This window comes from Notolabrus celidotus, chromosome 15, assembly GCF_009762535.1.
Source record: "Notolabrus celidotus isolate fNotCel1 chromosome 15, fNotCel1.pri, whole genome shotgun sequence".
NCBI classification, from domain to species: Eukaryota; Metazoa; Chordata; class Actinopteri; order Labriformes; family Labridae; genus Notolabrus; species Notolabrus celidotus.
The window spans coordinates 5,071,618-5,086,920 of NC_048286.1; the positions used below are offsets into that span (position 1 = coordinate 5,071,618).

Consider the following 15,303-nt stretch of genomic DNA (forward strand, 5'->3'; position numbering starts at 1 on the left):
GCAACGGAGCGGATCCAATGGAAGTTAACACATTGGCTAGAATAGAACCGTAGGGACCGGTCACGGATCTGGTGGAATTTGGCCATAAGTAATTTAACAAATTCTTCCCCCGTACAGTCTGTGAGAAATGAAAAATTGATTTTGAACCAGGCTGTAATCATGTTTATTTCTAATGTCAAGATCAGCCTTTTTGAATGGGTGTGTATGTGGCCTCCAGTGCCCCTGCAGCTAGCCTCTAGTGGATGATTGAGGAACTGCAGTTTTTCACACTTCTGCGTTAGCTTCATTTCTCAAGACTAGAGGCTGCTGCTCATTTTCTGTTGTAACAGAGAGGCAAATCCATGCAGCGCTGTCACATGCCGTCACTTGATCACTGTGCCACAGTTCCTTCTCATTGCAAACACCAACACCTGCTTTAACACGGTGAGGAGGTGCTGCTCTCTGGTTAATGAGTGTGGCTCTGCTCTGAAGTGTCAATCCACCTTGTTAGTAAAAAAAAACCCCACTGTTGCACTACTTTACTTTTAACCGCCATTGTGGCTGCATCTGTGTGAGGGGAAGTCAATCTCTGTTGTGTGTGGACTGAAATCAAAACTACGGGGGCCCTGAAGGTCAAAACAAATTTACAGAGACCGCCAGACAGCTGGAGTCATGTGACCATGGTTTTCCCGTGGTAATTACTGAATCAAGGATTCTCCTCCTCCTCTCCTCATCCATGTTGTCTTTCTGGTCCTCTGAAAACCTCTGACCTGTTGACTCCAGGCCTGGCTCCACTCATCATGACGGTTTGTTGTTGTAGTTAAGTGAAATACGATCTGGTGATAACACAGAGTGTTTTATTCTGAAAATTAACCGGATGTTTTCATTTTGTTTTGGCGCCTGACTTCCTGTCCCACTTGATCTGCTCTGTTCGTGCTCCGGCATCCGGCAAAGATAGAAGTCTTGCGCATCTGATCCGGAGGGCTCAGACCTGCCGGATCAGACACACAGCCAGAACGCAACAGAGCAGATCCAGTGGAAGTTAACACATTGACTAGAATAGAAACCGGTAGAATCAGATCCGGTGCCGTGATGGATCAGAGACGGACCGGACAGGGGTCAGGTGGAATTTGGACGTTAGGCGGATGCAAGATGGAGAGACACAGTGATCAACTAGTGCGAAGAGGCTCAAGAGTAGGCCAAGCTATGATGCTGATTTTAAGATATTGGCTATCAATACAGCAGGAACATTAAATCACTGTCAAACAGGCAAGAAATATTGTGCCACTAATTTTATTTTACTACATTGTGATGTGACAGAACTCTTCTACCCTGAACTGTAGGATTTGAACTCACGCAAAGATCGCAGCCTATGTCCCTGACACTCTGCTTTATTATAAGAAGCTCAGAGTTCTGCAGTGTAATTATCTTAAGAACAACAGAGCTCCAAAGGCAGCATGGCTCAGGCCTCATTATATCTTCACTTCTAACCTCAACAGCTTCAACACATCCTGGGAGTGTACTCACAAAACATCCTCAGGCTAAGGAGCTCCCAACTGGCCGTGTTAGAAGAAACTAAACTAAAATAATTGCTGTGTCTGTACTAACATTAGGACTCCAAAGGTTTAGTTCTGGGAGTAACTCACGAAGGATTTAAGACGTAAAACTGGGTTTTTAATCTGAGTGTCAGCAGTAGTCTGTGAAACCCTTAAAGCCATTCTGCTGAGGCTTGAATTTAAACTGATGAATGCCTCAGATTTCCAACTTTCATACCTGGAGCAGGGTTCAAACCCACGTGGACTTTTGCCTGTTTGATCTTAAGCCCAACGCATTAACCTCTCGGCCACTCTGGTGACAACAATCAGCGCTGATACTCCAGAATTGTGCCAAAAATAAAGTCCACAGTTACATCTTCCTGGTTTGTTCCCATTGAATGTGTGAACACTTTCTTCAAGGACATCATCTTTTACCACGTATCCATTTATCACAAGTGTAAATATTCAGATAATCTTACAATGGAAGCATCTTCTGTTACAACCTCTCCTAAGAGCTTCACAGTTCTGATAATGTGATCATCCCAGGGACATCAGCGCTTTAATGGGTCAGTCTCACAGCTGTGATGGCCACTAAATGTGGAAGAAAACAACACTGAAGTGCTCGGAGACAACCATACCCGTGCATCTTGTCCTAACGAGTGAGGTTAGACTTGGCTCTGGTGGATCTTAAAGCCCACCTTGTGGAACACATTTTTATAAAGAGCCACCACAGTGCAGGAATTGAAGCCACTTGCAGTTGCTTTTTTTGTGCAGTCTGAATGCAGAGTGGTGTTCACTTTGTGTTAACCTGTGTGATGCTGTATTAAGCCAAAGGGTTCAAACTGAAGCAGCACGTTTTTAGAAAGGACTGGGGTTTGAACCCACAAGGACACCTGACCATCTGAATACAAGTCCAACCCCTTAACCTTTCAGCCATCTCGATGACTTTGCCTCTGCACCTTAACCAGTTTTGTTACTTTGCTATCACTTGTAAAGAAAAGCAGAACCCTGACTAGTAGGTGATTCCAAAGGAGAGGTGCCTGATCAAGTCCCAAGTTATGAACAAAGACACAACATCAAGGCAGGATAAGATCCAGTCCCATCTTACAGACAGGACTCAGTCTGATCTCATCTTAATCCAACATGAGCAGAGCACTTTGCAGAATTTAGCAAGTTACAGTGGCAAGGACAAACTTCATTTAACAGGCAGAAACCTCCAGCAGGACCAGACTCATGTTAGACACACATCTGCTGAGACCTACCGTGTTGGAGAGAGGGATAGAGGGATAGAGGAGAATGAGAGAGAGATGATAGTGGTGAGACGGATAGTAGTAGTTGCAAGAGCTGGAGTCAAATTTATGGACTAGTTATTCTGCGTCTCTCTGATACAGGATATGTCTAATTTTAGAAATATTGCACAAGTGAAAAAAGGCTGACCTTGAAATGTTGCTGAATTTAGGAGTTGAAGGACAAATCTTGATCAAATAGGCCTCCCAGGCTTGATGTCCTATACTATTTTTAGAGACCACGAGCAGGCCTGCATGCTGGGAGCATTGTGTTCTCGAGGGGTCATAGGGAATAAAATGCATTGCAAATACACGTGTTTAAAGCACTCATAGGCCGTGCACAAGATATATGTTAGATGCATGTAAACGTGGGCATTTGCATCTTCAAACATTAGGCACATACAAACCCATCATCCAAGATTTTATGAGGAGGGCTCAATGTTTTATGTGTGTGGATAAACCCTGGCTTTTCCTTTTTTTTCTTTTTTTTTTTTTTTCTCTCTTTTTTTTTTTTCTTTTTCTTGTCTGCATATATATTTCTGGTTTGTGTCATGTTTGTCACAAACTGTCAAATATTAATGCAATTTATTCTTGCAGCAAAAGAAAAGAAAGAAAACCTTTTTCTTCTGTGCTTGTGACTGTGTGCATGCAACCATCACCTTCCCTCTTAGAACTCTGGCCTATCTTTTATTGACAGCTAATATCATGTTCTGTAAAAGAGGGCGTGCACACCTAGGTGGGCCAAAAAAAAAAAGAGAAAGTAAAAGAAAGATTACATAAGGATATACAAAGGGACAAGGAGAGAGAAGGAGAGAGAGACCTAACACACTTAGATGGAGAGGGACCATCTCACCATGATGCCAAAAAAAACAAAAAACGTGGGGTGATACTAATGATTAAGCAACCCTTAGTGTCCACAATCATTACTGAAGCTTGGGTTGCAGAGGGTTGCCGCCGTGCTGTGTTCTATTTGTGTAACAAAACCACCACTGGTGCAGATGAAACCACTTGGGTCAGATCAGCCGAGTGGTACGGCCCAGCACCCGGGCCGCGAGAGCAGTCAGACCGAAGGACCCAACCCGCCGCGGGAGACCCAGGAAACCCTGGCTTTTCCACTGTGTACATGGACAGCATATCTGTAGGGATATGCATCCCTACAGTAATACACATTTGTACCGTGTCCCTTTCTTACAGGGTCCAACTTTCTTACTTTCTTACGTCATACACAATGTAATGGGAAAATGGTTCAGCTAATGTTGGCTGCTTTTTAGCGAGTTTTGGTTGACTGTATCTCTCAGTGAGACACATTCCTCCCACTCAGCTTCATGCCAGTCAGCCATGCTGCTGCCTTGGAACAAAGTTTGCAGCGGACTGTGGTTTCTTCAAGGTCTGACGCTGCAGAACCAAACGACTGACGAGACTGTGGCACTGTGCCTTTTTGGGAACAAGCTCTTCATTAACGCTGGCAGCCATGTTGTTGATGTGTTTCTGTAGGAAGTAAACAACAAGGGAGGATGTGAACTTCAGGAGCCCAATGGGAAAAGATGTTTTACTCCATTGCTTGGGGCTAAGTCTAAAAAATCATGCATCATTAATTAGCCTGAAAGCATTTGGTCCTTTGCTCTTGAAACCTTCAGATCTCCTCGTGCCTTTCACATTAAGAGTCATATTTTATTTCGAGCTCTCCAATTTTTGTCCATGCTTGATAATAAATCCAATAATGACACTAGGTGACACAGCAGAATCCACAATCTAAATAAAATAAGCAGCTGAAAGAGGCTTCTCTGACGCTGGATGAAGCATTGATGGTCCGGGTGCAGACAGACTGATAGATATTCCTTCAGATAGACCTTCCTTGATATTTTGTTTTTTCGCTCCGAGACGCTTCAATTGTTTTGTCATCCGAACTTTAAAGGAGACTGAACTTTTGTGGAAGTGAAATGTAATTTTTCTCTGTCTTTGATTTTTTTGGCAGAGTAATTTATTTGTGAGTTGAAGTGGTATGGAGTGTCGGATCCAGAAAAGGGAACAAACAAACACGAAGAATGAGAAAGCATGCACTCTCAGTCACAGCGTTTCCAATAAGGAACGGAGAATTATTGCTCAGTGGAGACCTGAGGTGTGAAATAACCACTGACAGCCCTGTTTGTTTCCCTCTCCCTCATATCTGACAAACCAGCTCTTCTGCCCTGTGTGTTGTCTCTCATCTGGTTCTCACTAGAATAATAAGTGTTGTTCTCACTTGGCTTTCTGCTTTAACCGAGACTGTTCCAATTAGCACCATGTCAACAGTAACCAAGGGCTTTGTAATGCAGAATCTATTATTAGATGTAACATACTGGCACTTATGTTATCAGAATAACCTGTGTTCTAATAGAAGGATGACGGCTCTGATAGGGGGCGTATACCTCTGATCCGTTTTGCAGTAACACACACACACACCTTTTTAAACGATCTTTATGTCCTCATCACCTCTAGACACTGCTGTGCAGCCCACCTTGAAGAAAAATATACATCTAAATGATAGATCCTCTGAGCACACCAGGGTTAGTCATGGAGTTCCATAAGGATCAGTGCTTGGACCAATACTTTTCACCTTATATATGCTTCCTCTTGGTAGCATCATGAGAAAACACTCAATTAATTCTCATTGTTATGCTGATGACACTCAGTTATATTTATCGGTGATGCCAAAATAATCCAGAAGCTTTTCTTAAAGATATAAAAGCCTGGATGACCTGAGATGTCTTACTGCTAAACTCAGAAGTTATTGTTATTGGCCCCAAACACCTCAGAGAGACTTCTTCTAATCATATAAGTACCTTAGACGGCATCAGTCTGGCATCCAGCACCTCTGCTATGAATCTAGGAGTCCTATTTGATCAAGATTTGTCCTTCAACGCTCAAATTCAGCAAATGTCAAGGTCAGCCTTTTTTCACTTGCGCAAAATTGCAAAGATCAGACACATCAGACACACGCAGAAAAACTAGTCAATGCATTTGTCACCTCCAGGTTAGATTGCTGTAATTCCCTTTTATCAGGCTGCCCTAATAAGCCTCTAAAGACTCTCCAGCTGCAGCTCAAGTACTGACCAGAACTAGCAAGAGAGAACACATCTCTCCCCATAAAATCTAGAATATAATTTAAAATCCTTCTTCTGACCTACAAAGCTCTTAATGATCAGACACCTTTGTATCTTAAGGAGTTCATAGTGCCCTATTACCCCTCTAGAACACTATGCGCACAACATGCAGGCCTGCTCATCGTACCTAAAGTCTTGAAAAATAGTATGGGAGGTACAGCCCTCAGTTATAAGGAACCTCTCCTTTGGAATCATCTACCAGTCAGGGTCCAGGGGGCATACACCCTCTCTACTTTTAAGAGTAGGCTTCAAACTTTCCTTTTTGACAAAGCTTATTGTTGAACACAGGTTCTGACTGGAGTCAAAAACCACCAGGAAACAAGAGTTTCAATCAATGTCTGTTTTATTTTCCCAATAAGTTGTTAATGTGGAATTTGATGATTGCCATGATGAATTCTAAACAAAGAAACAAACAAACACATGTGAAATGAAACCTTTGAATCACATCAAACAGTAGCAAATTAGGTCAAAGAAGGAATTAACATGTTTTTTTATCATAACATTATCCAACAATAAACTCAGCCTCAGATGATTAAAGCCAACAATATTCAAATTGATAAAGGAAATTTACTCACATTGAAGATGGATCAACAGACACATGACAAGCAATCAATATTTTTGAGTCAAAGAGGAAGGAGGCCTTCATCCTGGCCTCTATTTATAAAGTTTCAGGTGCTTATGTGGGAGGTACCACATCCGAAGCAACCACAGTGTCTTCTAATGGTGGTAAGGGAAACAAACCAGCAGTTTCGCACACTGATAGTTAGGGCTGGCTCAGGCTTGGACCAGGTCTTAGTTTTAATGCTTTAGGCTTAGACTGATGGGGTAACTGACACACCGGGATTCCATCTTTCCCCTCTCTCTGCTTATCACTTACTTTAAGTTTCCCCATCCCATAGAAACAAAGATGATTGATTGATTGATTAATTTACTGATTGATTGATTGATTGATTGATTGATTGATTGATTGATTGATTGATTGATTGATTGATTGATTGATTGATTGATTGATGCCATCAAATTTTGTATTTTGGATTCATACCCTTGAGAATTTGCTCATCTCAAAATCAAAATGAGATCCTCCACTTGTTGTTAGATTATTATATTTGTACCAAAGTAAGTGTTCAAGAAAATGTGAAGGCTTACCCGTATGATTGAGAGCATTTGTCCTCCATTTTCACTTCTGTACGAGTCGTTTACAATCATCTCAGATCAGGAGAAAAGGTCATGTGGAGCAGAACTAATTGCCTGCCGACCATGTCCCAGTAAACACACAGAGCAATTAAAGCAACAGTTACAACAGCCATAAACTCTCCTCTCCACAGCAGCCAGCAGACACACACTCGTATACACGTCCAGCCTGCTTGTATGTTTGAATAAAGCTCCCCATGCCACAGCGTCTGCTCAGAGAAGAAGCTGCACCAGTGGGTTTCATTCAATATTTCTACATGTCTTTGAGTATTATTCAGCGCCATCACGGATCTGATTCACTCACTGGAACAGAACCAGATAAAAGATGATGGCTCCAGCTGTGCTCTCCAGAACTGCAGCTCTGTTGATTAAATTTGGGATTCATGGGATATAAAGCTGAAAGGGAAAATAGAGTTACAGACCTGGCCTCCACACAATTCTCCTACTTCAGAGCAAGGTGTTGCATCTGTATTAGTGCGCCTTTGTGCTGATTTAATAGCAGTGCAGCCCCATGCGATGAGAACAACATAGAAGCGGCCATGCAGTTAATGGACTTGACCCATCAGTCATGTTGCAGGGCTTGAGCTAAAGCAGAGCTCATTTACTTCAGTTCTCAGCGATGTCCACAGTGCAAGCATCAGGAGCAGAGGAGAGAAAGACGTCTATTTGTTTCCTGTTGAGGTGAACAACCAGGGAAATGAGGGTCAGCAAGAGCCCTCTAGCTCTTTGCATGTTTCTTGTGAAAAGAAAATTCCACTTACTGAGTGAAACGTGCTCAGAAGTGGAAAAGTCACACCTAGTAATCATGCAGGGTTTAATAAATAAACACTTAACTTGATTTGTTGTATGTGAAGCCAGTAGTTCCTCACACATGATATGGAAGGAAAAGGTTTTTATTCAACTAACTGAGCATCACAATAACAAAGAAAACTCAAGACAGCACAAAATAAGAGCTGAACTAAACTCAAACATCTTCTAAAGTTGATTAAGATGCAGTAAAATGATCAATCAAAACAAAGTTATCCATGAATAATGACTTCTTCTGAATAGAAATGGCTTAAAGTGTAGTTGGGGCACATGAACAGTTCCATTCCACAATGCAATCCAAGTTTTCACACACAGAAACACAACCATCAGACTCTGACAGAAGTGAATGGTAGTGCCAAACTCTACCTGTACAGTAATACTCTACCAGGAGTGGGGTTCGAACCCACGAGGGCATGTGCCCATTGGATCTTAAGTCCAACGCCTTAACCACTCGGCCATCCTGGTAGTTATCAAATTCAAATCAATACACCGTAGAAGGCAATGGTGAAAAACAAGAGGTTTAAAGTTAAATCCAATTCCTATCATTCTAACTGAAAGATCAGTCCCTCCAGGATTTCGCGGGATTAACAATAACATCTCAGGGGCAAGTAAATACGCTAAATTACAGATGTTTTTAGAAAACATTATTGATGTGGCCACTGACTGTATTTTGATTCTCTTGATTCATAGAAAAATGCCATGAAAGGTCTGTATTGCACATTTACGACGGTCCCTAAATGCACCTCGCAGCGACTGATGCACAGTCAGTTCACGCACTCTGAAATTAATCTGCATCTTTGATGACGAGGAGTTGATCAAAACTTACTAAATGTGTCTGATGTTTCACCAAACTGGATTAAATCAAGCTGTAGATGCAGAGCTTTTTACGGTAACCACGGCAACAACGTCAAACATCAAATAGTAAACAGACATCCCCCGGTTGTCTTTGTCACTAACACACACCGGGGGTAAAAATCATCAGTGAAGATGAGACAGATGCATGGAGGTGAGGAGAGCTGGTTCATAAAGCACACCTGCTGCAGGTAGAGACCAAGCTAACACTGAGCCCCTCAATCTATAAATAATAACGTTGTCATGGTCACTTGTCCTGCCTGCTGTCCCCTCTTTTCACCCGTTCTCTGTGCGTGTTTTGTTGTTGAAAAGTGCCGATCAAGTGAGGACTTACGTTTATGTTCCAAGGAAGTCAAATTGATGACAAAACCGATGACGTACAGGGGCTGAGATTGAGGTAATTGGTCAAATTTGCGGGAAAGTTGCGGTGATTGTATAAAATTGTAGGGCCGCGAAAAAATCGCGCTGATTCAGAATCAGCTTTATTCGCCAAGTATGCGTGAACACACAAGGAATTTGACTTTAGTAAACTGTACTCTCTTTGTACAAGGCATAAGAATAGGAATAAGAATAAGAACTACAATAAAAAATAAAATAAAAAATATAATAACAATAACCTTAGCTATAAATACAAAGAAACAACAAATAGGCTTGACTAATATGTACAGGCTAAAATAATATGATAAAGTGCAGTGGTGAGTTGCAGAGGTAGTTTTACATTATAAAAATAGTAGTTGAATAATACAAAAAATAGAAATATGGAATTCTGCTTGGAGAATTGTTGCATTGTGTATCTACATGTATATTTACAGAGAGTATTTATCTGACAGGTATGACACTGTTATGGTTTAGTGTTCATCAGAGTGACAGCCTGGGGGAAGAAACTGTTCTTATGGCAGGTTGTTTTGGCGCACAGTGATCTGTAGCACCTGCCGGAGGGGAGGACTTTGAAGAATTTGTGTCCAGGATGTGAGGGGTCAGCAGTGATGCTACCTGCCCGTTTCCTGGCCCGGGACCGGTACAAGTCCTTATAGTCCGCTGCAGTCTGTGTTTGTCTAGTTTGGTTGCAGAGCCAAACCAGACAGTGATGGAGGTACACAGAACAGACTGGATGATGGAGGTGTAGAACATGATCAGCAGCTCCTGGGGCAGGTTAAACTTCCTGAGCTGAATTTGCGTTGATAGTTGCGATCGCGAAATCGCAACTTCCTGGAGGGACTGAAAGATAAAACCAGTGACAAAGCTCAAACCTCATTTCTCATCCATCTGACCCCGTAGACGCAGTTTAGTGTTGGCAGAACCTTTTCAGAGGATGATTTTATGGAACTCAGGACAACAATGTATGACGCAGTTGGCGTGTCAAACAATTGAGGAGTAAACTACACAAATAATTATTACATGATTCTTGCTGTTTTTGTAAAGAAAGTTTGCGCACTAGGGTTGGTATTGGCCAAGCAGTTTAATTGTGCGCTCCATATACAGAGGCTACAGTCCTCATATCAGCAGTTGCGGGTTCAACTCCCAGCCTTGGACCATTTGCTGCACATCTTCCCCACTCTTCGCACCCCATGTATCTTGTCTCTCTTCAGTTGTCCTTTGGAATAGAGGCAAAAATGCCCCAAAATATAACTTATAATATATAAGTTTGCGCATTCAAGACCTTTGCTCTTCTTTAAATTAAGAAATGTTGTCTAGTTCGGATAAAACTGCCTCTTTAACTGCATCTACAATAATCGTTTCATGGGCAACCATCCTTTATAGGAACTAAATCCTGCCCCTTTCTCCTAGAATGAAACTGATTGGTCCGGTCATTCTCTTACCTGATGACATACATGTATTCTGGCCAATCCATCTGCATCCAAGTTCAACAGCTCTATGATGTGAGGATTACTTTGAGTCTTTTCACACCAGAAAAACTCCATTGGTCATTTTTCCAAACACAATGCACGCTACATTTCCTGACTGACTGGTGGCAAAAGTAACTTGACAAAAGCCTGCTGTCCAACCTTATAGGGGAGTTATTAGAGATACTTGTCCAAGGTACACAGAAGACCTCAATGGATGTCCAATCTAGTTTAAACTCCTCTTTACTCTCTACATCCTTCCAATCGGTCAAATCATCCATCGTCACGGTCTCCGCTTCCACTGCTACACTGACGACATCCAACTTTACATCTCCACCAATTCCATAACTGCTCCTACCCTCTCCACCCTGACCAACTGCCTGACTGAAATTAAATCCTGGATGCAAAAAAACTACCTCCAACTCAACTGTGAAAAATCTGACCTCATAATCGTCGGCCCCGAATCTCTCACCACAACCACCAACAACTTCAACCTCCCCATCGACAATGCTTCCCTCACTCCGTCCTCACATGTTCCCAACCTCGGTATTATTTTTGACTCCCATCTCACTCTGGAACATCACATCAAGCACATCCCCAAAACCGCCTTCTTCCACCTTAAAAATATCGCCCGTCTCCGTCCGTCTCTCTCCTTTTCCACCGCTGAAACCCTGATCCACGCCTTTATCACTTCTAGACTCGACTACTGTAACAGCATCTTCTATGGCCTTCCTTCAAAACAACTCAACAAACTACAATACATCCAGAACTCTGCCGCCCGCCTGCTCACCCACACCCACTCCCGTGACCATATCACCCCTGTCCTCCAAAACCTCCACTGGCTCCCTATCAAACAGCGCATACATTTCAAAATCCTCCTTCTCACCCACAAAGCCCTCCATAACCAGGCCCCCTCTTACCTCATCGACCTGCTCCATCACCACACCCCCTCCCGTAACCTCCGATCCTCCAACGCCCACCTCCTCTCCCTACCACCTGACACCAAGCACCGAACCTTGGGGGACAGCGCTTTCTCTGTCGCCGCCCCCTACCTCTGGAACGCCTTACCACTTAACATTTGAAACTGCCCCAACCTGTCCACCTTCAAAACACTCACCAAAACCCACCTATTTAGAATTGCTTTTAACGTATGATTGCTTTTAAATGTATTTTATTCATGTTTTTATTATTCTGTTGTTTTATATGATGTTTTTATCCTCTGTGCAGCGTCTTTGAGTTTTTAGAAAAGCGCTTTATAAATAAAATGTATTATTATTATTAAACTGTATCAACTAATACATGAAAACCAATAGAGATTGGAGCTTGTGGTGGTTTGAGAAATGAGGAACTAAAGGCACAGCAGTCTTTTCATTCATCAACCCTTTGGGTCAAACTTAGACCAACAGTTTAAGATTCTGTCCTTGCAGCTTGTGTATGTTTGCTTTCACAGACTTTGTTGCGTCTGCTGTTTTTGATTGCCTGTGTCAGTACAGTAAACTACTTATTTAAGCAGCCTGGAGACTCATTAAGAGTCTGAAAGATGCGGTAGAAACCTGCTTTTGTATGTAAAAGACTTCAAATGTCAACCCTTCCTGACTGGGTTTAATGACTGTACATCCCTGCTGCACTCTCTCACACGCACAAACTGTAAAAACACAGGAACAGAAGAACCAAGCAGAGCGGTAATGTGAATTTAAAGTGAAAGCCAAATGCTTTATCTGCAAGGCTCCAGCTTACTCTTAGATTAAAGCGGTATAGAGATAAATGGAGCTAAAAACTCACACTGTAGCAGGCTGGCAGGCTGCTGAGTCAGGACTTTTATCTAAAGGAAAGGGAGGCTGCAGATTCTGTACGGTCATCCGTTTTCTTTTCAATACTCCCACCTTAGATTGTGGGAACGCACTGAAACACTGTCGTATACTTTTAAATGAGTGAGTAAAGTCTGTGAGTTTGAGAAAGTTTCACGGATGAAATTACAGATTTAAGACTGCTTGTTAATGCAACATACAGGTATAACTGAGCTCTGAACACAGATGACGTGAAGCCGTGTTTGTGCATGTGTGTGTGTGTGTGTGTCTCTCATACCTCCCGGAGGTGCAAGCCGGTCTTGCAACAGATGGGAAGCATTCAATGTGGATAAAAACAGTATTACTCATCATGTCCTGTTGTCCCCCACAGAATGAGGTCCCATGTCGAGTCTGTGAATCTTTCCAGAGACACAATGATTCCAGTCTCAGCTGTTTTGTCATTTTAACAGATTCTGTACGTTACCTCAAAAGTGATCCGCTGAAGTGCATCTCACTTTTCACTGGATCCACTTTCTACTGAATAAACAGTCTTTAGGAAATCTATGGACCCAGTTTATTTAGATTGCACCTTCCATACAAATAAAATGCAATTAAAAGTGCTTTACAACGACCACGAGAAAAAAATTGAAAGTAAAATAATGGCAAAATATTCTTCATATTAAAAGTAAAAATGAACACCAACAATAAAATATGTGTAATTAAGATAAGTAAAAAAAATGTGAGGATGTGTAAGGATAAATGTTGAAGGTAAAATAAATGCATTTAAAATATAAATAAAATGTTTTATTAAGTTCAAGTTCGGATAACTTGATTTGCATGAACAGTTTAGTTTTTGCCAAATCAGATTTTTTTATTCATTTATTTGTTAATATTAATATTATCATTATTATTATTATTATTATTATTAATAAACATATTTTCATCGATTACACTAACATTAAATTTTTTATATTCAATACAATTGATCTCTGTATAATTATTTTTGTATTATTATTATTAATATTTTTTTTTCCAAAGAACAACAAACACCCTAAAAAATAACAACAACAAACATACAAACAAAAAACAAAGAAGGCTTTATATCAATTAAACTGAGTGGATAAATAATGTGGTAGTTAAAAATAAAGAACAATAAAACAACATTAAAATAATAGTTATGAAATCCTGAAAAAAAAAGCCAGACTAAATATTTAATAATAATAATATTAATAACAATATTAATATCAATAATACTACTACTACTAATAATAATTATAATATGTTAATAATAATGATAAAAATAATAATATTATTATTACTACTACTACTGCTACTACTACTAATACTGATAATGATAATAATAATAATAATAATCTTTATTTATATAGCACTTTTTAAAACAGGGTTACAAAGTGCTTTACAAATAAGAAAGAAACAAAAACAATAAAAGAGATGGAAGACAAATAAAAGGAAATAGAACAATATTAAAATAATTTTAACAGCTAAAGATAAAAGATTAAAACAGTCAAAAATCAGAAATATATGTAAAAAAAATGTAAAACATTATAAAATTATAAAGTAATAAAAGAAATGAAATGTTTGTTTTGTGACCTATAGCTGACATACTCTGCTGTATTGTGTGAGTTACATTTTAATTTACTGCAGCGGTAGACGTGTTAATAACACCCAATCATTGGCTATGATGGTTTGGGTACAGTGGCTCTCATAGGAGTTTAGAGAGCCTCTCACACACAGAGAGAACAACACAACATACACATCTTTGTTTCCCTTCGTCTCATTCCACATTTTCAGCGTTGCTTCAACGTTTGTCTGCCTCCTCCTTCCCCTCCCACGCAGCCCTGATGTCCTGATAGTCACAGCAGAGTGATAGCTATCTATAAATAACTCAGGGAGCTTCAGTCGAGACTCCTGGGAGCTGGTTTCCTTCAAAGAGCTTCTTCAAACAGTCTGCCAGCACTTTGGAGCCTTCAATCAGGGAAGATCTGCTGCTGCTGAGGAGAAGTGAAAGGATATCTTCTCTTCCTTTTGAAATAAAACGGAGAAAACTGTAAAGTAACAGAATTATTCTTTTGAGCTCTTTGAGGAAAGTTGTTTTAAATAAATATTCTGCAGGAGTTATCTCTCCATTCAGTGAAAGGGAGGTTGTTTTTTTTAAACTTAGAGCCTTCTACAACTTCACCAAAATGTAAAATGTTTATTTTAACTTTCCCTCCTACACTGCTTTTTATCCTCTTTTCGCTCTGTGATGAAATATACTGATGGAAATCAAACAGATAACCTTGATGAGCTCCAGTAAAAGGTTTTTCCTTCAGAGGATAGGAAGCTGCTTTTTATGAGAGTACCTTTTAGTTTAATTAAACAGTGTTGTCTGTTTGAAAGGTGGTGTGGTGGGAGTTTGAAAGCATGGTGCCCTCTATAATTAGCACTTTTATGAAAATGCTGCAGGATGAGGTTTTGATGGTTAGAAAGAGATGATCTATAACTCTAAAGTCAAAGGTGCATTTAAATGCTCTTTATACTTTCACTATCACACATTGATTCCAGCGCAGCGGGATTCACAGCTTCAAAAAGCTGAATAAAAGACAGGATTGAAGTCAGTGTGTGTGCTTTTATGTTGCACGTTTCATTTTGATTTTACTGACATCAGTAAAAGAAAAAATATAGATTAATAATAAAAGAGAGAAAATCTATAAAAAGCCTCCACCCATCCCCTTATCGGGGGTTGGGTCACGGCGGAAACAGTCCAAGCAGATAAACCCAAACATCCCTCTCCCCAGCAACACTTTCCAGCTCCTCCTGGGGAATCCTGAGGCGTTACCAGACCAGGTGGGATATATAATCCCTGTAATGAGTTCTGG

General features: G+C 40.7%; 1 protein-coding gene and 1 non-coding gene across 4 annotated transcripts in view; one reads left to right on the top strand and one right to left on the bottom strand.

Annotated features, from left to right (window-relative positions):
* The window catches only part of LOC117826771 (contactin-associated protein-like 4), a 275,455-nt gene that overhangs the window by 210,531 nt on the left and 49,621 nt on the right, over window positions 1-15,303 (top strand). The gene's annotated exons all lie outside the window — the stretch shown is intronic.
* On the bottom strand, window positions 8,324-8,406 carry trnal-uaa. Its single transcript has one exon. It is a non-coding gene; the product is annotated as a tRNA-Leu (tRNA).